This window comes from Canis aureus, chromosome 15 (genome assembly GCF_053574225.1).
Source record: "Canis aureus isolate CA01 chromosome 15, VMU_Caureus_v.1.0, whole genome shotgun sequence".
Lineage (NCBI taxonomy): Eukaryota > Metazoa > Chordata > Mammalia > Carnivora > Canidae > Canis > Canis aureus.
In genome coordinates, this window is record NC_135625.1 from 30,885,232 (window position 1) to 30,910,266 (window position 25,035).

A 25,035-nucleotide genomic window follows, 5' to 3' on the forward strand; every position below is an offset into this window, starting at 1 on the left:
TTTAAAGAAACAGCCAAATTGATTTCCTAAGTGATTGTACCAGTCTTACATTCCCACAGGCAATGTGTGAGAAATCCAATTTCTTCACATCCCCCCCATTTTATATTGTCACTATTTTTTATTTTAGCTATTCTAATAGATGCAGAGTGATCCGATACACCTAGTGGCTAGTGATCTTAAACATCTTTTCATGTGTGTATTTGCCATTTGTATATCCTTAATGATTTGCAAACACTTGTCTCCCAGCTTGAAGCTTTTATTTTCATCCTTTTAAGAGACTCTTTCACCATGCAAACATTTTTAATCTTGATGAATATGACTTACCATTTTTTCTTTTGTAAATGTTACTTTTGGTGTTACATCTAAGAACTCTGAAGTAGCCTTAGGTCCTGATGATTTTCTTCTGTTTTCTTTTAAAAGTCTTACAGTTTTATGTTTTACATTTAAATTTGTGATCTATATTGTGCTAATTTTTATATAAGATATAAGAGTTATGTAATGGGGATAATGGAGAGTTAGTGTTTAATGGATACAGGATTTCAGCCCGGAAGAGGAGAAAGGTCTGGAGAAGATGGTGGAGATGATTGCACAATGTGAATGTACTTAATGCTATAAAATTGTACACTTAAAAATAGTTAAAATGGTAAGTTTTATGTTATGTATATATACTCACAGTTTTAAAAATCAGTTCATCCTAAAAGTGTGGGTACATTTCTGGATTTCTATTCTGTTCCATTCATTTGTTTTTCTATGCCAATATAGCATTCTCTTGATTACTGTATAAAACAAGTATTATAGTAAATGTTGAAATCAGGTAGTATGAATCCTCTAACTTGTCCTTTATGTTCATGATAGCTTCGGCTTTTTAAGGACCTTTTCATTTCCATATGCATTTTAAAATCAGCTTGTCAATTTCTACCAAAAAAAAAAAAAAGTTTGTTGGGACTTTTGTTTAACCTGAGGTCAACATTAGATCCGCTTGGGAAGAATTGGCATACCAACAATATTCCAAACCATCATGTGATTATTTCTTCTTTTATTAGGCCTTATTTATTTATTTATTTTAAAGATTTTATTTATTTATTCATGAGAGACACAGAGTGAGAGGCAGAGACACAGGCAGAGGGAGAAGCAGGCTCCCTGTGAGGAGCCTGATGTGGGACTCGATCCCAGGTCTCCAGGATCACACCCTGGGCTGAAGGCAGCGCTAAACCACTGACCCACCTGGGCTGCCCATAAGTGGAATTTTTTTTTTTTTTAGTGGAATTGTTTTTATTTTACTTTCCAGTTGTCGCTATTAGTACTTAGAAATACAAACAATTTTTTGTATATTCATCTGTATTCATCAATCTTAACTATATTAGTCTAGGCTTTCCAAGGAAACAGAACCAATGGTACATTTAGAGAGATTTATCATAAGGAATTGATTTATGTGATTATGGAGGCTGAGAAATCCCAGGATCTGCAATGAGAAAGCTGGAGACCAGGAGACCTGGTATAATTATAGTATGAGTCTGAAAGTCTAAAAACCAAGAGAGCCAATGATAGAAGTTTCAGTCGGAGTTGAAGTCCAAAGGCAGGATAAAAACGATGTCCTAGCTCCAAGATCGTCTTACTCTACCTTTTTGTTCTATTCAGGCCTTCAATGGATTGTATGAGATTTACCCATATTGTGGAGGGCAGTCTGCTTTATGTAGTCTACCAATTCAAATGTTAATCTCATCTAGAAACATCCTCACAGATTCACCCTGAATAACATTTTACCAAATATCTGGGTACCTCATGGTTCAGTCAAGTTGACACTTAATATTAAGCATCACACTGACTAAATTCATTGAGTAGTTCTATTGATTCCTTAGAGTTTTATACATACATAATTATGTAATCTGCAATCACAATTATTTTATGTTTGTTTTCCAATTTTTATGCTTTTTTAAAAAAATTTTATTTGTTTTTGAGAGAGAGAGAGAGAGCAAGGGGAGAAGCAGAGGGAGAGGAACAAGCAGACTCCCCACCAAGTGTAGAGCCTGATGCGGGGCTCAATCTTAGGACCCTGAGATCATGACCTGAGCTGAAACCAAGACTCAGATGCTTAATTGAGCTACCCAGGCACCCCCAATTTTTATTCCTTTTATTTCTTTTCTTCCTTCATTGCATTGGTTAAAATCTCTAACACAATACTGAATAGAAATGATAATAGCAGACATACTTGCCTTGTTTTTGATCTTAGAAAATATTTAATATTTCATCATTAAGTATGACCTTATTAGCATCCTTTATTATATCTTTTGTAAGATGGAGGAAGTTCCTTTCTATTCCTGATTTGTGAGAGTTTTAATCATTCATAGATGCTGAAGTTTGTCAAATGCTTCTCTGCATGTATTGAGATGACCATATGGTTTCTCTCTGTGGTGATGAATTACACTGATGACTTTCAAATGCTGTATCACAAGCATATTTATGAAAATTTCCCTTTTTACTCTCAAAAGTGCCCCATTTTTTTTACAACAAATTATATGGTTATTTTTTCTTGGTTCCTCTGTCAGTTTTACATTAACTACTGGGCTTTTATCAATTTGGAACTTTAGGAACCTACTCTTCACAGTAAATGTGCCTGGCTTTATCAGACAGCCTGAAGGTTTGGAGGCCTCCCTGATGTTAATGAGGAGGCTAGAAATGTGGGAATCTAAATAATTTCTTACCTGATGAGATATTAAAAAATGTAGAATTCTAAATCCTACACTTACTTAGATCTTCAAGTGCAGCTATCTGGGTTGTGTTTAAGCCCACAGAAAAAAATCCAAATGTGGGCCATCGAGAGAGTTAGTACTTACACTTTTCTCTAGCCCCATTGCTACCTGCCCTAAATAAACATTGACAGATATAATAATCATAGTTATATATAAACTTATTGTATATACATTTAAGGGAATACCATGTATATTATATGATCAAATTATTATATTATATTATATTATATTATATTATATTATATTATATTATATAAGAATATTCCAGAAGTGGAGTCAAAAGTGTCTCTTGGGAGTTCTCACTGTGGTCTGTTGGTGCTTCAGAGGTGAGGCCAAAGCCTTTGAGAATTCTTCTTTCCTCCATCCCCCATTTTTATTGAGTTGTTACTGACAAACACACCATACAAGTTTAAGGGGTATAGCATAATGGTTTGAATTACATACATAGTGGAAAGATTCCAATAAGTTTACTTAACATCCATTATCTCATATAGATACCACTGTCCCCCCAAAAAAGAAAAAGAAAATATAGTTTTCCTTCTAATGAGGACCTTTAGGATTTACTTTCCCAATAACTTTTATGTGCAATACATAAGCATGTTAAGTATAGTGATCGTGTTGTACACATATCCCCAATACCTGTTTATCCTATAGCTGGTACTTTTTGACTACCTCCATCCAATTCCTTCACCTGTTGTACCCCGCCTCTGTTTGCCACAGATCTGATCTCTTTTTCTAAGAGTTTGTTTGTTTGTTTTAGATTCCACATATAAGTGAAATAAAACAGTATTTGTCTGTTTCAACTGTCTAGCTTATTTCACTTAGCATAATACCCGCAAAGTTCATCTGTGCTGTTAAAAATGGCAGTATTTCCTTCTTTCTCATGGTTGAATAATATTCCTTTATATATATTATATATAAGTAATGTGTGTGTGTGTGTGTGTGTGTGTAGGTAGGTAGGTAGATAGATAGATATTCTCACAATTTCTTTATCCATTCATCTGTCAATGGATATTTAGGCTGTTTCCATGTCTTGGCTATTGTAAATAATGCTGCTATGAACATGGGGTAGAGATAGCTCTTTGACATGGTGATTTTGTTTCCTTCAGCTACATTCCCAGAAGTGGAATTCCTAAACCATATGGTAGTCCTGTTTTTAATTTTGAAGAATGTCCACTATAGAAAACAGTGGCTAGACCAGTTTACAATCCCACCAAAAGTGCACAAGGGTTCTCTTGAGAATTGCTTTTAAATACTCCCTAAAATTAGTATGAAGAGAAATTACCTTCGTGGAGTAAAGGTAGATGGTATTTTGATACCATCTTTGTTTTTCTTTTTGTTTTGTTTTTTGATACTTTATTTATTTGACAGAGAAAGTGCACAAGTGGGGGGAACAGCAGAGAGAGAGGGAGAAGCAGTCTCCCCACTGAGCAGGGAGCCAGACATGGGGCTCAATCCCAGGACCCTGGAATCATGCATGACCTGAACTGAAGGCAGACACTTTTTTTTTAATATTTTATTTTATTTACTCATGTTAGACACACACAGAGAGAGAAAGAGAGAGAGGCACAGACATAGGCAGAGGGAAAAACAGGCTCCATGCAGGGAGCCTGATGTAGGACTTGATCTCAGAACTTGATTCCAGGACTCCGGGATTACGCCCCAAGCCAAAGGCAGACACTCAACCTCTGAGCCACCCAGGCATCCCTGAAGGCAGATACTTAACCAAATGAGCCACCCAGGTGCCCCTTGATAGCATCTTTAGATAGAACCTTCTTTAGACTGGGATTTCAGAGACTTAGTTTCTAATCTCAGCTTTGTCTTAGCTCAATGTGTAAGGCATGCCACTTATGTAATAATAATAATAATAATAATAATAGCTGCTTACATTTATGTAAAAGCATGCTAGGTATTCCACATATATCATCTTACTAATATATTTTATTTTATTTTAATTTTTTAAATGTATTTATGATAGAGAGAGAGAGAGAGAGAGAGAGAGAGGCAGAGACACAGGCAGAGGGAGAAGCAGGCTCCATGCACCGGGAGCCCGATGTGGGATTCGATCCCGGGTCTCCAGGATTGCGCCGTGGGCCAAAGGCAGGCGCCAAACCGCAGCGCCACCCAGGGATCCCCTCATTTTACTAATATAAAAGAGGAAAGATTGCCAGGGTGAATCGAAGAGAGAAATCCAAGAATAGAGATAATAAAAAAAAATCCAAAATAATAGCTGCTACTGTAATAAAGACTTGTCCCAAAGTGTCTCACTGAATCTTCACAACAATCTGATTAGGTGGGCTCTATTACCCCAGGAAAATGAGACTCAGGCCACCTTGTCCAAGGCAAGGCAGCTGGCAAATGAAATTTGGCTGAAATTCAAATCCAGGCAATCTGACCCTAAAATGTCTCTTAGTAATCGTGACAATCATGTCCTAACATGGAAAACAGACAGAAAAAAATGTATATAAGCTTTTCATCAGAGCATGATCACAGGGATGTAGGTTGAGGAACTATCTGGAGCTCTTTACTACTTTAGCCATTTACCTCACTGCTGCCATTTACCAAGTGTTAACAGACGAAGAATTTTCCCACAGCACTTCACATGCATTTCTATTTTTACTCCTAAAATTGGCTCTTGCCATTGTCTGGCCTTATCTCACTGGCCCTGTAACATTGCTCCAGTGCCATCTCTGGCCCAGCTTTCTGTGGATGCCCCTTTTGATGATCAGCTACTTAGGATTTGGCATATTTGCAAAGTTTCCCTGCTTTGCTCACTCCCGAGTTTCTGAGAACTCATTCCCTTTATTGAGGACAACCCAATCCAGTCCTTGGGCCTGGGAACCCTGACTACTCTATTGCCCAGTCTCCAGCCTTCATGGGTGGTGGGTGAGACTAACAAGGCAGTCTGCCTTAGCATCTACCGGAGCACACGGGCAATGCTTTCAAACCTGGACTAAGCATTCTCAACCATAGATGATGAACATGTGCTTCTCCTCTGCCAGCTGTGGAGTGGAACCCAGTGAAAACCTGCCTAGGTCACTATCAGGTTAGCAGCAGCCAAACATCAAAGCCAGCCTAAGAGAGCAGAGCACACAAAATTAACATTAGGCACCCTGGGTCAGGACAATATGGCCAGGAGCCACGCACAGTGACAGAGCCTGAGGTTTAGATGAGAACCGAAATTCAGGTCTTGAGCCTGAGTCATGCCTGATTCGATTTTATATGGGTAGACAATGTCATTATGTGAAAACCCAGAGCCAGAAACACGGACAAGTAGGATCCCAAGGCAACACCTCCAACCGGAGAATAACCTTAGGTTTTTTCTTTTGGTTTGGTTTTGGTTTTTCATGTAACTGTTTCCCTCAGCGAGTAACAAAGAAAAGAGAACATGAAGTCCCTCTATGCACCTGAGCCTAGAACTCCCAGGGCTGGGACGTTAGCACCATTTTGTCACTAATGTAAATGTTACAATCTTGCCACAACATGTAATTACGGATTCTTTTCTTTTCTTTTCTTTTCTTTTCTTTTCTTTTCTTTTCTTTTCTTTTCTTTCTTTTCTTTTCTTTTTTTTAAAGATTTTATTCATTTATTCATGAGAGACACACACAGAGATTGAGAGGCAGAGACACAGGCAGAGGGAGAAGCAGGCTCCATGCAGGGAGCCCGACGTGGGACTCGATCCCGGGTCTCCAGGATCAGGCGCTAAACCACTGAGCCACCTGGGCTGCCCTAATTACGGATTCTTGAAGGTCCCTGCTAGTGGTCTGCAAACATCCTTTGTAAACTTAGGCGGTGGACAGAAGGCTATCCCAGAGGCAGCCAACGGCACGGTTGCTCTGTATTGTTTGGGGATCCTTTAGAGTCTAGTCCTTCGTGCAGGATGGCCCAGGTCTCGTCATAGTGAATTCTCTCCGAAGTGCTGGTGGGCTCCTTGTAAAGCGAGAGCAAGGACAACACGTGACAAACTAGTGCAATGACTGTGGCATCTCCAGATCCAGAGCAGGTGTGAACTTCTCCCTTCCTGGGGCTTGAGGGGACTGACAGGGTGAGTACCAGACCCGCGCCGGGCCTCTGGGCAAAAGCTGCTTCTTTCCCACAGACTCCTGGCCCAGACACAAGGCCTTTAGAACAGAGCCAAGAATGTTTCCTGGAGTTTAATGCAGCCCGGAGGTCATGGGTGTGACGTTGTGCAATGATTAATGACAGGGAACGCTTGGTCAGGATTATATTTAATTTATACTTAGGTGTTGGCAATTTCTTATAGACGATTATTTCTCCAGGACATCTCCTCATTGCCCCTGAACCATATGACAATTACTGTTAGATGTGTGCTTGGGATCCCAGACTTTCATGAATATTTGATGGAAGACACATAGGACAGCAATGTGTCCCTGAGGGGCATGCGTCCCTTATGCTTATGGCCCCTGTGTTCATCCCTATTGTATGTCCTAAATTGGTGCCATTCTCCTCTATTTAGAGGATTGTTCAGTTAAATTGAATACTATCAAAAAAAAAAAAAAAAGGAACAAAGGAAAAAAATAAGTGTCCTCTTGTGCTGCCTTGTGTTCCAAAGTCTGTGAATGCACCATGTTACATGGTTCTGGGTTACTTTATCTTAAATAGCCATAGGTAATCTCGTACCTTGACAATATTAGACTCAGCTCAAAATGTAGATAATGAGTCAGTCCCTTACGTTTATAAATTTTTATATAAAATCTGAATCTCTGGGTTTGCTCTTTAGAGGAGATGAGACTTTTAGTGATTTCCTAAGGAAACAGAGAGTTTCCTTCAGTTATTTACCAAAGTTAATTTATTCACTTAAATAAAATAAGCAACAAACAAAAAAAATGATCATAGGTGAAAAAATCACTCTAACACAATCATATTGCCTTAAAGGCAGAAATCCAGGGATCTTTATGAAAATACCCAATAACATACCCTTCTATTGTTAAATTATGTCCTCAGACTTCATCACCACAATGCTATTACTCCCAGGTGAGAAGCCAAGTTTAGTGCTCACTCATGTGGTTTGGTCATGATTTATCACACTCCTATGGGGACGAGACTCCTTTCTGCATTCGTGTGGGTCAAGTGGATACGTGATCCACTCCTTCCTGCCAGCACTGGGGCCAGACAATGTCCACAAGCATCTACTCACAATACATCCGCTCTTTCATCAACACGAACTCATGCCATTGCTTTATTCTCTTAATATAATGAGGGTAATTTGGTGTTAAACTATAATTGATCTAGCTGTTTCCTTGTCAACTGACCTATGAGTTGAAAGGAAAAAAAATCAATCTCTAGAAATCTAAGGTAATGCATCTTCTCTTCCCAGAAATTAGGCTCGATCCAGAACCCTCCAACAGATATACCATATTCCGGGGGGAATGAAACTGTATAAGTTTATGTTTTAAAATAGTAGCTATTTTCTACCTAGAAGAGTTAATTGTCCAAATAACATCCTATGTTTAATTATGAAATAAGACTCATTATCATTATTAAAACTGGAACTTCTGGATTAATTTTAATTAACATGATTTTAGAGCACCTAGTTTTATGAAAAGACAGACATTGGTTGCCTGGTTCCAAAAAGTGGAATGAGTCTTGATTGTCTTCAGAAACTGGCAATATCAGCAGAGAACTAGGCTAGGCAGGAACATAACCAAGACTAACAAGATACTTAGAAAAGAAAGAGCTGATTTATATTTTTTTACCTGTGGCCTTGTAGAACATATTTGGGTGATTTACTTAACTTCTCTGTGCTTCATTTATTCAGATATAAAATAAAAAATAATAGACCCTAACTCATTGGCTTATTGTGAGGATTAAATAGGGGGATGCTTGTGTGGATCATGTGGTAAGTGCTCAGTAAATATTAATTTTTTTTTAATGAGGACAGAACAATGACAGCCCCTGAACAAAGTCCCTCTCTCCATCTCAAAGTGTCACATACAATGTGACTGAAGTCGTAGGGAGCACCCCACTGGAAACTGAGGGTCCCAGGCTTTTTTCCAGAACTGCTCTGATGCCCTGTAGTGCTGAAGTCAAAGGGCCACAGAGCTCCCAAAGATTTTGGCCCTTTAAAATGACTTAGGCTGAGCTTTCTACTAAATCCTGGTAAAGGAAACCAGATGTAAGTTAAGCAGTGATTCATCACAGTTAACGCTCACTTGATACTCCAATCTAAGGCATACTTTTTTTTTTTTACATTTTAGCATTTAGTAAATCAGTTTCCCTTAATCAATATTGCTTTTAATCAATTTTGCCTTTAATCAATTCCTACATGTAATTTAGAGTTTTTTCTCTCCTGCCCTACTCCCCTTTTGGATTGATGGCATGTCTTAGAATCAATACTGATGTAAAATTAAATGTGGCGTGGTCATATATTATTTCTAAAATTTTTTACAAGTTTTCTAACTTCTTTCAAAGCACCAATTTCTTTTATTATGATTCATGGATTATTGGCATTTATTATGATGACTGTTGTAATACAGAGTTGATTCTGTTGAAAAATCTTGATTGATTACATTTTGGGCCCATCTTGCTGTTAGTAATCCACAGAAAGCTCACGTGGATGAGCCACATCAGCATTTCTTTGAATCATAGGAGTAATATTTAGGAGGAAACAACACTTCTGGAATGAAGCCTTGAAATCCCTCAGTGGTTCTAGTGCCAATTCAGGTGATGACCCATTTGACCCTGCTGACTGCTCATACCAGTACCTGCCAGGCAAAACCTCATATCTGATCACTTCTCTGGGCTCTGCTTCTATCACCTCCTTTACGCTGGAGCCCAAGAAGAGTGAGAATGGTTTTCCATAAATATCAGTATATAAATACAGAGAAAGATTCCTTAGCTTGACATATTTACCATTCCCTTCCTTTGGCATTAGCAACTTTTGGCTTAAAATGATGTACACACACATAAGAAATCTGTTATCAATATAAGCATATTGATAAATATTAGGCATGTAAATTCTATGAAATATATCAACTCTATATATCTAATACTTAATAATAGATTTATATTGCTAATATTATATTAATCACATATACTTATCCTTATAATACCATTATTAGCGAATTCTACACCAGAAGGTAGACATTACATGGGTTAGAACTATAGAATGTTGGGTTATATCATGTAGATCCATACATATCCTCTATCTTTATCAATTAATTCAGAGTCCAGCTTAGATTTTTTATTAATTTGAATTCATTCAATTTTAAAATGGAGCCAGTTAAAATAATCAGTCAGTGTTAAAATAAGGGATATTATGATGTTTGAGAATATTGCTTTTATTCTTGACTGTCACCGCTATTAGCAGGGGAGTGATTAATTTTATAAGCAGTACAAGTCTCTGTTAGAGTAGGAAGGAGACACCCTTCCTACTCCACTTGGCTTAAAATTTTCATCTCTTGGGAACAGAGCTCTGGTAACATAATAAAATTATGTATATGTAAAAATACTTTAATGAAAAAATGTAAAGAGGTAAGAATTGGTAACGGAAAAAGTATATGTGGTCAATTTACATATGAGAAATGTTAATAATCAAAGAAGTGCAATGAAAATCATAATTTTAAATTATAATTTCTGCCTTTTGAACACAAATGCAAAACACTATTTTTCATCATGGTAAAAAAATATTCTCATACACTTTCTAGCCCCTTCTCTTTGAAACTTCACAACATATGTTAAAAGTCTTAAAAATACTTAATCCCTTTGACCCCAGAAATCCATTCCTAAAAATGTACACCAAAGGAAAAAAAAAAAAAAAGAGAGAGAGAGATGCATGCTAGTATTGAGGTTTAAAGATAATCTATACAATATCATAAGAACCAAAATTGGAGACATAACACATGTGTCACAATAGAAAAATAAATTATAGAATATGCATGTGAAATATTATAAATTAAAATTATGTTCTCAATTATTATTTAATGACATGGGTAAGTGTCAATAATCAGTGAGAACTGAGGTCTGTGAAAAAAGCATGGATACAAACTATATATACATTATTTCCAATTTACTAAATAAATGTGTAGAAGTTAGCCTGGGAACAATACTGTGGCCTATTTCTGAGGGACATGGGAATTTTCATGATGGGTCAGATCCAAATTCAAAAGTCCAAGGATGGGGGATCCCTGAGTGGCGCAGCGGTTTAGTGCCTGCCTTTGGCCCAGGGAGCGATCCTGGAGACCTGGGATCGAATCCCACGTCAGGCTCCCGGTGCATGGAGCCTGCTTCTCCCTCTGCCTGTGTCTCTGCCTCTCTCTCTCTCTCTCTCTCTGTGACTATCATAAATAAAATAAAAAAAATAAAAAATTAAAAAAAAAAATTTCAAAAGTCCAAGGATGCCCCAGGCCCCATTTCAGGAGGACAGAATTATCCTCCCTAATAAATGTCTTCCAAACAGTTTAGGTTTGTAACCACAGCAAAACAACTTCTTATTCTTGTGAAACTGTTTCAGTTTACAAAATTTTTCAGATATATTTTCTCTCTGGATCCTCAAAGCAGTCCTTTGAGGTTGGCCAAATAACATTATCTCCATTTTATAGATGAGAAGACAGAGGTTCAGAAAGTTGCAGAGCTGGCAAGTGATGGAGTTCCCAGCTTTACCATTACCCCTCCCTGTCTCCATTAGCCACTTTGTCTAGAGATGTGACTCATAAATGCCTTCCATCACTTTTGGCATTCATTTCTATTTCCGACATGTACTGCCTCTTGAGAAGGTGCTTGATTGCAGATAGCCTGCCCTATTTGTTCTCAGATTGCCTAGTTTCAGTGTCAATGGGTAGAAAATAGTTATATAATGTATGATTAGACATGAAGTATGATAAGGACGGGCCCGATCACACCAACCACCACCACCAGCAAACACGTTTGTAACCACCTTTTGCAGGACAGTAAGTTCAGTGTCAGGAAAAGCACCATTCAGGGCACTTCCCTGGGGTCAGGAGCATTTCTGGGGCAGCACTGAGAATCAAGTCATGAAGATATCCCAGCTAAAAGAGTCATAAGCAAAGGCTGAACATGGCCTCTGTATGAGGCCTATAGGAAGCATTTCCCACCCATAGTTATTCTGCTCCACCCTGTGGCTATCTAGGTCAGGCTTCTCAAGCCTCACTGTACAGATGAATCATTTGGGGATTTGGTTGAAACACAGACTGGTTCAGTAGAACTGAGACTTTGCATTTTTAGCAAATTCCCAGGTGACGCTGGTGCTGCTGGCCCAATCCAAACTTGAAGTAGCAGAATCTAGAAAACCACCAACTAGTGGGTTGAGACAGAGGTTCCACTTGATCCTCATTCCATAGGTTGCTCTTCTGTAGCTGAGTCAGTGAAAAACTCACTTCTGTGTTTCTTCCTCAGCCACTGTTCTGTGTATCATGAATATCATTCCCTTATACATAAACTCTTGATCTTGGCTCTTTATTATAATCACCTGGGAGGCTTTTTAAAACTTGATTCCCAGGTCACACATGAGTAAAACCAAATCAGAATCTCTGTGGGTGTGAGCAAAATGTTTAACCTCTTATTGGTTGGGTAATGAAGGCTGAGAAGATCCCCATAAATCTGGCTCCAAGCTATGCTGCTGACATTTTAAGTCTGGACCTGTCCTTTGCCTTTAAAGCTAACCTGAAAGTCGGCTGGAAAGAATTCCCTCAGAAGCCTATTTGCAAAGAAAAGTCACCTTGTCTGGAAACAGAGAAGGTAATTTCAAGGAGACACAGTGGAAGAAAGTCCATACAGTAGCTAAAGACTGAGTTTTTCCTTGATTTCTCTGAGATGGAATTATATCATAAGTTCATTCAGGATTTTACCTTTCACTTCTGTATCTTATAGACCTGTTCTTTGAATCATTTTTGAAGAAATGAATGCTTTTTTTCCTTTGAGAAGGTACAACACTTTAAGACAAAAATCCAACTAATAATCGAGATAATTAAATAATCACAACCCTTATCAGTACTGGAAGTGATGGCACCATGAAACCGGAGTTTCAAATAGATGAACTATTAAAAAAAGAAAAGCCTTTTTCCACTGCGTTGGCTCATTCAAGCAAACTAAAACAACTGAAACCACGTTATTACAAAAGCCAAACTGAGATGAAAAGAGTTTTAAAAAATATAAAAAATGATCTTCAGGGCACCTGAGTGGCTCAGTCAGTTAAGAGTCTGACTCTTGGTTTTGGCTCAAGTCATGATCTTAGGGTTGTAAGATAGAGCCCCACATCAGGCTCCACGCTCAGGACAGAGTCTGCTCTAGATTCTTTCTCTCTCTCCCAGCTTCTCTCCCTGCTCATGCTCTCTCTCTCTCTCTCTCTCTCAAACAAATAAAAATAAAATCTCTTTTAAAAATACATGATATTCATTACAGTTTTCAGTTTTTCATTCATCTTTTCAAGTATGAATGATTACTGGGATTATGATTCCTAGCAAAAACAAAACAAAACAAAATAACTCCTTTACTACAAATCAACTCATTTGTGATATATATTTTGAATTCCTGTAATTCATTTAAAACTTTTTATTCTTGGGGCATCCGGGTGGCTCAATGGTTGAGCATCTGCCTTTGGCTCAGGTCATAATCTTGGGGTCCTTGGGATCGAGTCTTGAATCAGGCTCACTGCAGGGAGACTGTCCCTCTCCCTATGTCTCTGCCTCTCTCTGTGTGTCTCTCATGAATAAATAAATAAAATCTTTAAATAAATAAACAAATAAAACTTTTTATTCTTATGATCCTCCAATATTTTCATAATGTCCTCATGGTATAGGTTGCTAGTACATTCGTCCTCACTCAACAGGAAAAAAAAAAAAAAAAAGAAAGCAAGACAGGGAAACAGCCACACCCAGGCTGAATAAAATAGCCTCATCTCAGGAAATTAGAGGAAGGTTCACAGTTCTGAGCCAATGTATTGTTCAGCCCACTGAGCATGTCTAGCAATGACATTCACCTGATACCTGAAAATTAAGTTTTCAGAACTGCCCCAGAACATTCATCCATACATTCATTCAGCAGGTATTTATTGAGGGCCTGTTTCAGGAATTATTCTTAGGTGCAAAATATGGAAGTCATGGCTCTTGGCGTCAAGAACTTAGAGGCCATTGGAAGAAGTCAACTTATAAACAAAGAGCTATAAAGATGAACTCAGAAGCAGGAGTCAGGCAGATGAAGATCTGAATCCTACCTCTGCCACTTTCTTAGCTGTATGATCTTAAGTTCTTTACAGCCTCAGTTTTCACATCTATAAAACTGGGATAACAGTACCTATGTCAGAGGGTTGTTGTGTAGGGTCAATGAAATCTTCCATGTAAAGCCACCTAGCCCAGTGCCAGAAGTCAGGAATGTGAGGCCACGTGCAGTTCAGTGCAGCTCAGTGGTAGCACAAAGAGGAGAATTTGGTCTGACAGGGTGGACAGAGGAACTTCTGTTTCAGGACCTTATGAATATAAATAATACTGTGTTAAAGTCCATTAGCCAAGAACAGAGGGGGCATATATCTAGAGTAGCTCTGAAACCACAGAACATCCAACTTATGAAGGACAGAGATACCCAACTATCTGTGGGGCTGATATCAGAGAGACTCTTGATTAGCCTTAGCATGTGCAATAAGATTTGATTCTTCCTAACTGTCTCCTAGCATATTTCTCCTAGAAAATAGCATATATTTCCTGTATATGCATATCCTGTTACAAAATAGATATCATAATAAGGGTCTCATCAGAGTGTCATTACTGTCAAATAAGAAAATGCATGTGAAATTTTAAACAGAAAAAAAAAAAGAAATTTTAAACAGTAAAGCATTGTACAAAATACATGACTGCACTAATTATGCAAGACAAGACAAAGTGCTTTCTCCAAGAAGCACGCCAGGCAACCCTGGTTGTGGTGGCCCTGATAGCCTTTCCAGAGCCATCTAGCTGACCTCTGCTTTTCCCTGCCCCCAATTCCCCACCCCATCCAAAATGAGTCTAAAAAAATCAGTCTTCCCACCTAGGGGAACTGGGCACAGCTGATGAAAAAAAGGCCCTGAGAATAATGAGAAAATTGAGTGAATAAGAAAGAATGAGTCAAGCAAATTCCACAGATGGTCAGAAGTTAGAAAGGTCTTAGTATGCAAGGACCCATCCCCCTGGAGAGAAAGGGAAAATATTCAAGGCAGATGGCACCTCCATTTGCCTCAGGAGGATGAGTCAAAGATTAGAAGATTAAAAATACACTTGCCCAGGGACGCCTGGGTGGCTTGGTTGGTTAAGCGTCTGATTCTTGATTTCGGCTCAGGTCATGATCTCAGGGTCATGAGACGGAGCAGCACACGGGGCTTCATGCTGGGCGTGGAGCCTGCTTAATTTTCTCTTTCTCCTTCTGCCCCCCTCCCTTCCCAGCATTCTCTCTCTCTCTTTCTCTCTCAAAAAAATTAATTAATTAATAAAAATTAAAATACACTCACCTGAAAATGTAAGATGGGCAAATAATAGCCAGAGTTACAGTGAGCTAGGGCAGATGGGAACCCCAACCAAAGAGCATATGTTAAATGGCTCCAAAGCTAGTACTATGCCAGGACTCAAACACAGACTGGAATCAGAGAGTTGACAGCCCCCCATGCATGGACACTGTCATGTTTGCCGGCCCGCCAACTGAGTACCTGTGAGAAATCCACCATTCCATGAGTCCTGGTAAAGGGAGAGCCTAGGGTTTGGAGTTTGGAGCAAGCAGGAACAAAGCAACAGGAATCTGTTCCCTGCCCCAGTGCAGTAACATCCAGTGGCCAGTGGCAATAAGAGCGTGTCCTAACCAGCCTACCTCTTTGGCTTGGCCTTCGCAGAGCTTCTGGACATCAGCTGTCATCTGACCTGACATGGGGATCTTGCCTGCTCAAGGATTCAGATTCTAATAGCTGGCTGCTTGCTTCCTCGACCTTTCACCAGCACCCCTTCACCTCTAGAGGGCTTTTTTAGACATTTTTGTCTTGATCATTCCCCTGACCCCATGAAATTTTAATACCACAGATATTCAGTATATGTGTTTACATACTATGGCCCTTTCTAGAGCGTCTAAAGGCCATTATAATATCTAAGCTTTTGTTTGCTTGGCTAAAAATAATCTTCACCTGTTTTCTGGTGGCCACCTGTTTTCAAGATTGCCCCCCCCGCCAAAAAAAGACATGGAGCCCTTTCTGTTTCTGCTTGGACCAGAGTCAGTCGCATTTTGCAGCCATGAGCCCCATCTCTTTGCTGTTATACCCAAATACATAAAGTTAATGTTATTCTCATGTAACCTACATCAGAGCTTTATAGAATTCCATTAAAATTCAAAAATTTGGAAAAAATTAGTACTTAAAAAATGCCAATAACAGCTCCCCTCTATGTATATGTCCCAAGTATTTTACACACTAGCTAGTTCAATCCCCACACCACTCTTTGTACATATCACTAGCTCTGCTTTACAGATCAGGACCCGAGAGTTCAGGCAGGGCACTAACTGGGACAAGGTTACCCTGCTTGTCAGTGGCCTGAGGGAGAAGGTGGGCTTTATATGACAGTGCAGAATAAGACACACTCCCTGCTCATGTTGACTCACCGGGTTTGCTTAGGAGCTTGAAATGGAGTTCTGCTGGCAGAGCAATAGTTGTTTTAAAAATATTCATCGGTGGAGTGCCTAGGTGGCTTGGTGCATTGAGTGTGGGGCTCTTGATTTCAGCTCAGGTCCTGATCTCAGGGTGGTAGGGTCTAGCCTTTGTTCCACCCTCAACAGGAGTCTCCTTCTCTCCCTCTCCCTCTGCTTCTCCCTCATCTCTCTCTCTCTCTCTCTTCTCTTTCTCTAATAAATAAATAAATCTTTTTAAAAAAATATTCAGTTGCTTTACCATTTGCAGTCCTGTGGGTCTTACCTTCCCCTCTAATCAGTGTGAGATAGGGAAATGGTGTAGGGGTGAAATTTCATTCACTAAGTAGTACAGTGCATGTACCTGCCAAACAGAACAGATTGGGCATCAGCCAATCACAACAGCCCAGACATCAGCCAATTACAATAGTCCAGGCCAGGCACTGAAAAAGAAGAGTCCTGGTGGCCCCTGGTGTGCCCTCTCCTACCCTTGCCTCTTCCTCCTGAGGTAAAGGCCTGTGTGGGGCACATTCTGGGAGCTTAGGGCAGCAGCTAGTCAGCTACCACTGTGGAAGCATTTTATTTTATTTATTTATTCATGAGAGACACAGAGAGAGAGTCAGAGACACAGGCAGAGGGAGAAGCAGGCTCCATGCAGGGAGCCCGACGTGAGACTCGATTCCGGGTCTCCAGGATCACACCCTGGGCCAAAGGATCACTAAACCACTGAGCCACCCGGGCTGCCCACTGTGAAAGTATTTGAATATTTACCAGCCGATAGAGTCATACCTGGCATACATGGTTATGTGTGTATGTGGCATTTGTATGAGGACACTAGGAAAGTTACAGAAGCATGCAAAGAAAGTTAAGAGAAAGAAAGCAAATATTCAACCTCTAACTTCAAAATGGCATTCTGAAGTAAGGAGATAGACTTGAAAACCAAAATCTGTTGAGGGAGATTAGATTTTCTAAATGTCTTCCTCAATAATAGGGAGAACCCAGCAGCCCAGCCAGGGTGGCTCAGCAGGTTAGTGCTGCCTTCAGCCCAGGGTGTGATCCTGGAGACTTGGGATGGAGTCCCATATCAGGTTCCCTGCATGGGAACCTCTTCTCCCTCTTCTTGTGTCTCTGCCTGCTTCTCCCTCTGCTTGTGTCTCTGCCTCTCTCTCTGTGTCTCTCGTGAGTAAATAAAAGTCTTTAAAAAAAAGAAATAGGGAGAACCGAATCTACGGGACTCAGGGACTATGTTTCCTGGTGTCGAAAGTATCTGGGTTATGAAGGACATCGCCCTAGGGTAGGAGGACAGTAGCACCTACTGAGAGGAAAAGAGACCGAAGCCCAACCTGTCTGATCCAGAAGGGCTTGAGGAAGGGACAGGAGACAAAGGGAAAGCAAAGAAGGCAAAAGCCAGAATATTCATCCACACTTTACTCTTTTCACCTTACCTGCAGGTGGGGTATTTAGAAACATCAGTCTGAGTAAAGTAAAGGTTTTCTCTGCTTCCCCTGCCTTAGCCTTGGCATCTCTGAAATGGCCCAGGAGTAATACTCAGGAGATGGCCGTGGAAGAAAGGTAGATAAATAGCTTTGAGGCATTCCTCTTGCCTCTTCCCATGGTCTAAGGTGGCCCAGAGGGGATCCAGAAACTCTAGGGCTAGAGGCCTCACAGAGGCCTGGCATTAAGACAGAGAAGCTGATAAAGGCAGCATCTTTTAAGACGTGGAACAAATATTCAGAATCATGGGTGGTGGGTGTAGTTCCTTGTGGACATGGATGAAGATCACTCAAAGGAGAACAAGCAGAGGCTATTTATCAGAGCTTGCTGTAGCAAGAAGTCAGCTACCGTCACTTGCGTTTTTGCAAAGCCTAGAAGACAAACCTAGGAGTGGGGAAGTTTTATAGTGGGGGAAAAAGGGAAGGCTTCAAGTATTCCCTAATTGGAAGCTGTGAGCTTGGGGATGCCGTAGGCAGACGAACTAGAAGAAAGGCATCACATGTGATTGGCTAGGAGTCCACATTTGGCTTTCTCTGGTCGGTCCTAAGTTGGAAGCAGAGACAAAAATTAGAGAAGCTGTCAGTTATTAATCAAGCCCTGGCCATTTGGGGCGGATTCTTTAGGAAGCTTTTTTTTTTTTTTTTTACATATTCTTTTTAATTGGAGTTCAATTTGTCAACATATAGCATAACACCCAGTGATCCCATCAAGTGCCCCCTCAGTGCCCGTCACCCAGTCACCCCCACCCTCCACCCACCTCCCTTTCCACCACCCCTTGTTCGTTTCCCAGGGTTAGGAGTCTCTCATGTTCTGTCTCCCTTTCTGATATTTCCCACTCAGTTTTCTCCTTTCCCCTTTATTCCCTTTCACTATTTTTTATATTCACCAAATGAATGAGACCATATAATGTTTGTCCTTCTCTGATTGACTTATTTCACTCAGCATAATACCCTCCAGTTCCATCCATGGAAGCTTTTTTTTTTGCCTCCTGGATTATTATTAGAGATAGCAGTCTGACCTCCTTCAAGTCTGACTTCTAGCAGACTGGCTTCCTGGGCTGATTATTATATATAGGAAGTTTCCTGGGTGGTTCGTTGCAGGTGGTGGGTCAGAACTCTATTTTTATAAATGGCCTGGCCATTGTCCATTTGTGTGTTCTGTCTCTCAGCCTCAACTCTGAAAGGCACATAGGACCAGTCATGTCTTCTGGTCATGAGTTTGGATGAGCAGTAATCCACCTCTCCCCAGCAGAGATCAGTGAAGAGACAGTGGAAGAGAGAACACCCCTCTTTAGCCAATATAAGACTATCATGTGGAACAGTTCCTTTTCAGAGAGGGAAACACCATAGGGTTGGCAAAATTGTTACAGAGACTCTGCAGAGGACAGACCACCCCTCTGCATGCCCCTCCACCTCTGCCCACCACCCCCTTTCAGCCATTGGGGTCCTGCTGTTTGCCTGCCTCTTTTAGCCCAAAGGAAGGACTGATGTTGGTCATTTGTACTTTTTTTTTAAGACTTTATTTATTTATTCATGAGAGACACACAGAAAGAAGCAGAGACACAGGCAGAGGGAGAAGCAGGCTCCCTGGAAGGAGCCCAATGCAAGACCCAATCCTGGACTCCAGGATCATGTCCAGAGCCAAAGGCAGATGCTCAACCCCTGAGCCACTCAGGCATCCTGGTCGTTTGTATTTTATTTCAAATTAGGGTAGGCATTGTCCTTAATAATTATCTATATACTGTTTACTATTTGTTATTTTATAATTATTATTTAGTTATGAAACAGGAAGTTTGTTGTTGTTTTTATTTGTTTTTTAAACAGGAGGTTTTATATCATTTTAAAGCTATGGGTCTTTTTTCAGAGCTCCTGAAATCATCATACACAAGCAATCATCAGGCTCCTTGCTGATTTATTGGATTGACCCTTATGAAATTGCTGATATTCAATAGTTTTTGTCCCACAAAATAGCAATTGCACAGAATCCAACTGAAAAACAAACTAGTGTCATGAGTCTTACTTCTAGGAACCTACTGGGTAACTAGAAAATACTTTTAAAAAATCATAAGACCAATTTAAAATGTTCACTTTTACTTAAGAAAATTGCCGATATGTTGCATCCCTTCCCCCTTCAAAAACACACACAATGGTGACTGACTGCTCCTATTATTTGTTGAAAGTGTGGAGGGAGAAACTAAAAGCACATCCCTTTCTAATTCAGCAGCAGGACTTAACCATTACAGGGGAACAATTTTCTGAACCATATTTTACTTCTTTCATTTATCCACTCTGGAGTAGGAACCTTTTTTTAGGCCTCAGAGTGATACATTTGAATTTCTCTTCAGGATGTGATAATGAATAAAATTAAATGTAATCTCCTCTGCAGAGAGCTGGCGAAGGGAAGGCAGAGGGAGGTTGGAAACCGCGTTGTTAGCCTGTAAAGAAATATAGATGCCAATATTAAGTAAACCACAAGTAGTTACACGTTCCTCCCTGGCTATCAATTAAGGGGAAGCCATCACAACTCCCTGATGTTGAAAAGTGGGCTTGTCATTGATTTTCTAATGTGCTGGTGGAAATTTTGTCAGCCACTGTCAATTTAAAGCCCCATGTAATTTGTAATTACACTTCTTGCAAGAGAGATTCTGATTGTATTTTCTGTGCCAAAGCCTTGTCCCCAAATACTGTTTCATGGTAAATCAAAGGGAAGGCTGCAGCAATTGGTATCACAAGGACCACATAAAGCTCCCTGAAGAATTTTTCTTTAATTAATGAATTAGACACTATATCCCTCCGATGGAGACCATCTCAGTCATTTCTCTTTCCTACTGGAGTGAAAACCTTTCACATGTGGGACAAGTTCAAGGTCAGGGAGTACTGTCAGTGAAATTCCTGAAGCAAAAGAGCTGTCTGCGAGATTACATCACATTTTTCTTTATAGATAATAAGGATACTCCGTTGACATAATGATGAAGTTTCGATTTCTCTGGACCCTGATTGTTTCAGAGATCACACTTAGCATAGACTACCATTTCTTCCACTCCCTTGGTATTTAAAAGCAGTCTTATGATGTATTAGGTTGTTAGTTTTCCTTATTTCTCTTACATTGTGAATCCAGTGAGAAAAGCCATGTGCTCCACCCCAGAGCACCCATTTCAACGCTGGCCGTAATACATATCTGTTGAGTAATAAGTGGATCTTCACCTACACAAGTAGGACTCCATGCAAGTCTAAGAACCCAGGATAGACCACAAGTTAGCACTGTTGCTGAAAGGTATTGATTTGAACCCTGAATTCAAATTCTAGGCATTAAAGTTTGATATTTTTCTCACGATAATGGGGGATGTTGAGAAGCAAGTAGAAAGAAAGCCATTCTATGCATGGACATTAAAGAGAAGCACACAGGGGCCTCAGCCAAGGTTAGATGATTTTCAAGTGCAAGAGCCAAAGGAAAGCAGATAACTAGCACAGTCTCCTGTGTCCTCAGAAAGGAGCCCTGGGGTTCTGGCCTTTCTATGTCTCTCCCACTCACAATGCCTGCTGTGTGCTACAAAACGGATTTTGCTCTGGCCCCTTGGCAAGATCTCTGCACTCTGAATTCTCTAATAATGTCTCTACAAGATTTCTGTACACCAAAGAAATATAAAACCAAAGATATCACAGGAACAGTTAGAAAAACCTCACCCTCAGCTTCACCTCTGGGGGCCAAACATTCATTTTGAGAGTTTGGTGCTGAAAAAAAAAAAAAAAAAAAAAAATCATGTAAATCAAAAACAAAACAAACAAAGCCAGCCCCTTGATTCTTTGTTCCTGTTTGTTCTCTTTGTTTGAAATGAAAATTTCACCTTGGAAATTGGGAACAAAGCAAATGGCCAGAAAACATAAAATTCTACACACACACACACACACACGCACAGCCCCCCACCCCCCGGCCCCGTCTGCTTCTGGCACTGAGCCTCCCTCCACTGCCCATTGCTGCATCTGCCAGATAACCCATTACAGGCATAAAAACCTCCAAACCCTGGCAAATACATCATTCTGAAAGCTGGGGCTTCCCGAGGGTAACTTCAGAGATTATCAGTCAGGCAGAAATGTTAACATCCATTTTCCCATCGTTGTGAAGGCTTTTGTTGATGCAGGGTTTGTGTGTGTGTGTGTGTGTGTGTGTGTGTGTGTGTGTGTGTGTCTGTGTTTTCTTTGCAGGAAAGGCACAATGCCCTGCATTATGGGAACATTTTATGCAAAGCAGTTAGACTGTGTGAAGCTGCTCTGTGTTGGTCACTGTCCCCCAAGTAAACACCCATTCTGGAGGGATTGGAGTCCAGTGCAGTCACCTCACATTAAAGGGTTGACACGCCTTGTCTCCACTCCCAGGTGAAAGGATCAGGCTTTGAGCCAACTGAGCTCCCGGTGGTGGCCCAGGCAAGGGGAGGCTCTACCCAACAGCAGGCAAGGGAAGCTTCCCCATCTCCACTCCTGAGACTGAAAAGCAGATGAGACCCTGGGTCAGTTGAACACTAGGAATCACGGGATTTCTGAGCTAGCAGCAACATCTCAATTCATCTACTTTTGTTCACAGAAAAACTGAAGCCTAAAAAGGGGATGGGGCTTGTCCAAGGCCAGAGGGCCCATTCATAGTGAATCAGAATCTAGACTGACTGGGCCGCATACAGTCTATAATCGTTCCTTTCCTTAATTAGTAAAAATACTAAGGCTGGATCCCTGTGCAGGGTTCTGAAGAGCTAATAGTAAATAAGCTACAACCTCTGCCTGCAAAAGACACTCACAGTCCAGAAGGGGAGGCAGAAGTAAAGGGATGCATTGAACAACCTCAATGCCTCATATCAGGGAAGTGGTTAAATCAATTGTGGTACACCCATACTGTGGAATAATAGGCCATTGTGAAAGCAGTCCTAGGCAGAGCTACAGTACTGGTGTGGAAAGATCTCTAGGTGGTATTGCTAGGTGAAAAAAGCAAAGTCTGTGTTTTTCAAATGTAAAATGAAAGGTTTAAATTTTATCAGTTGTTTTTCCAGCCTTTTAAAAAATTATAGTAAAGTACATATAACATAAAATTTACCATTTGAGCCATTTTTAAGTATACAAACCAATGGTATTAAGCATATTCACATTATTGTGCAACCATCACCACTATCCATCTCCAGAACTTGTTTCATCTCCCCAGATAGAAACTTTGTACCCATTAAACATTAATGCCCCATTTCCCCTCATTGTAGCCCCTGGAAACCACCATTCTAGTTTCTGCCTCTATAAATTTTTTTTTTTAAGATTTTATGTATTTATTTGAGAGAGAGAAAATACAAATGGGGAGGGACAGAAGGAGAGAATCTCAAGCAAACTCCACACTGAGTGCAGAGCCCAACGTGGGGCTCAATCTCACAACCCTGAGACCATGACCTGAGCCAAAATCAAAAGTCCAATGCCCAACTAACTGAGCTACCCAAACATCCCTGTCTCTCTGAATTTGACTACTCTAGGTGCCTCATATAAGTGGGACCATAAGTATTTGTCCCTTTGTGACTGGCTTATTTCACTTGACATAATGTATTCAAGGTTCATCCAAGGTTGTAGCATGTGTCAGAATTTCACTCCTTTTTAAGGCTGGATACTATTCCATTGTACACACATTCCACATGTTATCTAGTCATCTGTCAACACTTTGGGTTGCTTCTACCTCTTGGCTATTGTGAATAATGCTGTAATGAACACGGATGCACAAATATCTCTTCAAGTCTCTGCTCAAATTATTTTGGTTATACACCCAGATGTGGAATTGCTGGATCATATGGTAATTCTATTTTTAACTTTTTGAGGAATCTTTGTACTGTTTTCCAGAGTGGCTGCACCATTTTACATTCCTACCAACAGTGCACAAGGGTTCCAGTCTCTTAAAGTCCTTGCCAACACTTATTATTTTCTGTTTTTCATGTTGTCATAGCCATTCTAATGGATGTGAAGTGATATTTTACTGTAGTTTTGATTTGCATTTCCCTAGTGATTGTTGATGTTCAGCATCCTTTCATATGCAAATTGGCAACTTTTAGATCTTCTTTGGTGAAATGTCTGTTCAGGTCTTTTGTCCATATTTTAATTGGGTTAATTATTCTTTTGTTGTTGAAGTCCAACCTTTTAAAAAACTGTGGAAACTACTATCTTTAATGAAATTGTGTATCTAAGCCCAATATACAACATAGGAAAAGACAGTGCAACTCTGGTTGGTTTGGATTAATGTGGAAGGCCTAGAGCTCTCCACCTTTCTAGGAGATTCTCGTCCTGACTCTGCCCCTTCCGTCCCACTGGCACCTCCCACCAGCAGGAGATGGCCTCTGGGACACCTCCATGCAAACCTCAGTGCTCACAGAACTGAGAAAGTTTGAAAACCACTAGACTAGATAACCTCTAGGTTATCTCTCAGTTAACAGGCTGTGTTTATGTGGAAAAACTGCCAAAGTTTAATTTACATAAGAGAAGAAGCTATTTAAAGTAAGGGAACTTTCACCAATACTTACTTTTTCAGAGGGTTTGATGTGATGTTAACTTCCTGCCAGGAAGACAGGAAGTTTATCTCATAGGTCAGATTGATCCAATATTTTTATGAAACTCTGTGAAGGTTTTATTCATGTGTTACCATCCAGTAGTGAATCTGAATCCATATCCTATCCTTTGGAGCATAATGCTTGGGTAAGTCTGTTTGCAAAGTTCTTAGAAAATAATACACTCCTAGAAGTATCCCTGTAGTACATGGATGGCAGATTTTTCTTAATTTCTTCTCCCTTCCCTATATTCACTCTTTCTCCCCTTGCAATATGACTTTGGGGCTCCCTCCGTTAAGACGTAGAGTCTGTTTTTCCATTCCTATGTCTAGGCTGGCCTTGTCATTTGCTTTGATCAAAAGAAAGAAGTGGAGACTATGTTGGATCAGTTCTGAAATTCATTTCTACTCTTATTCTTAGAATCTTGTCCAGAGACCATGAAAACAAGTCTGACCTAACCTGATAATGAGAAACAAGTGGTTCTATTACCTTGTTGCCCCAGTAAACATCCATCCAATGGCCACACATGTCACTAAAGCATCCTAACCAATCTAGCCCAAGCTGCCCTACCCACTGACACAGATATATGAGGGAGCCCAGTACAGATCAATAGAATTGCCCAATTGGCAC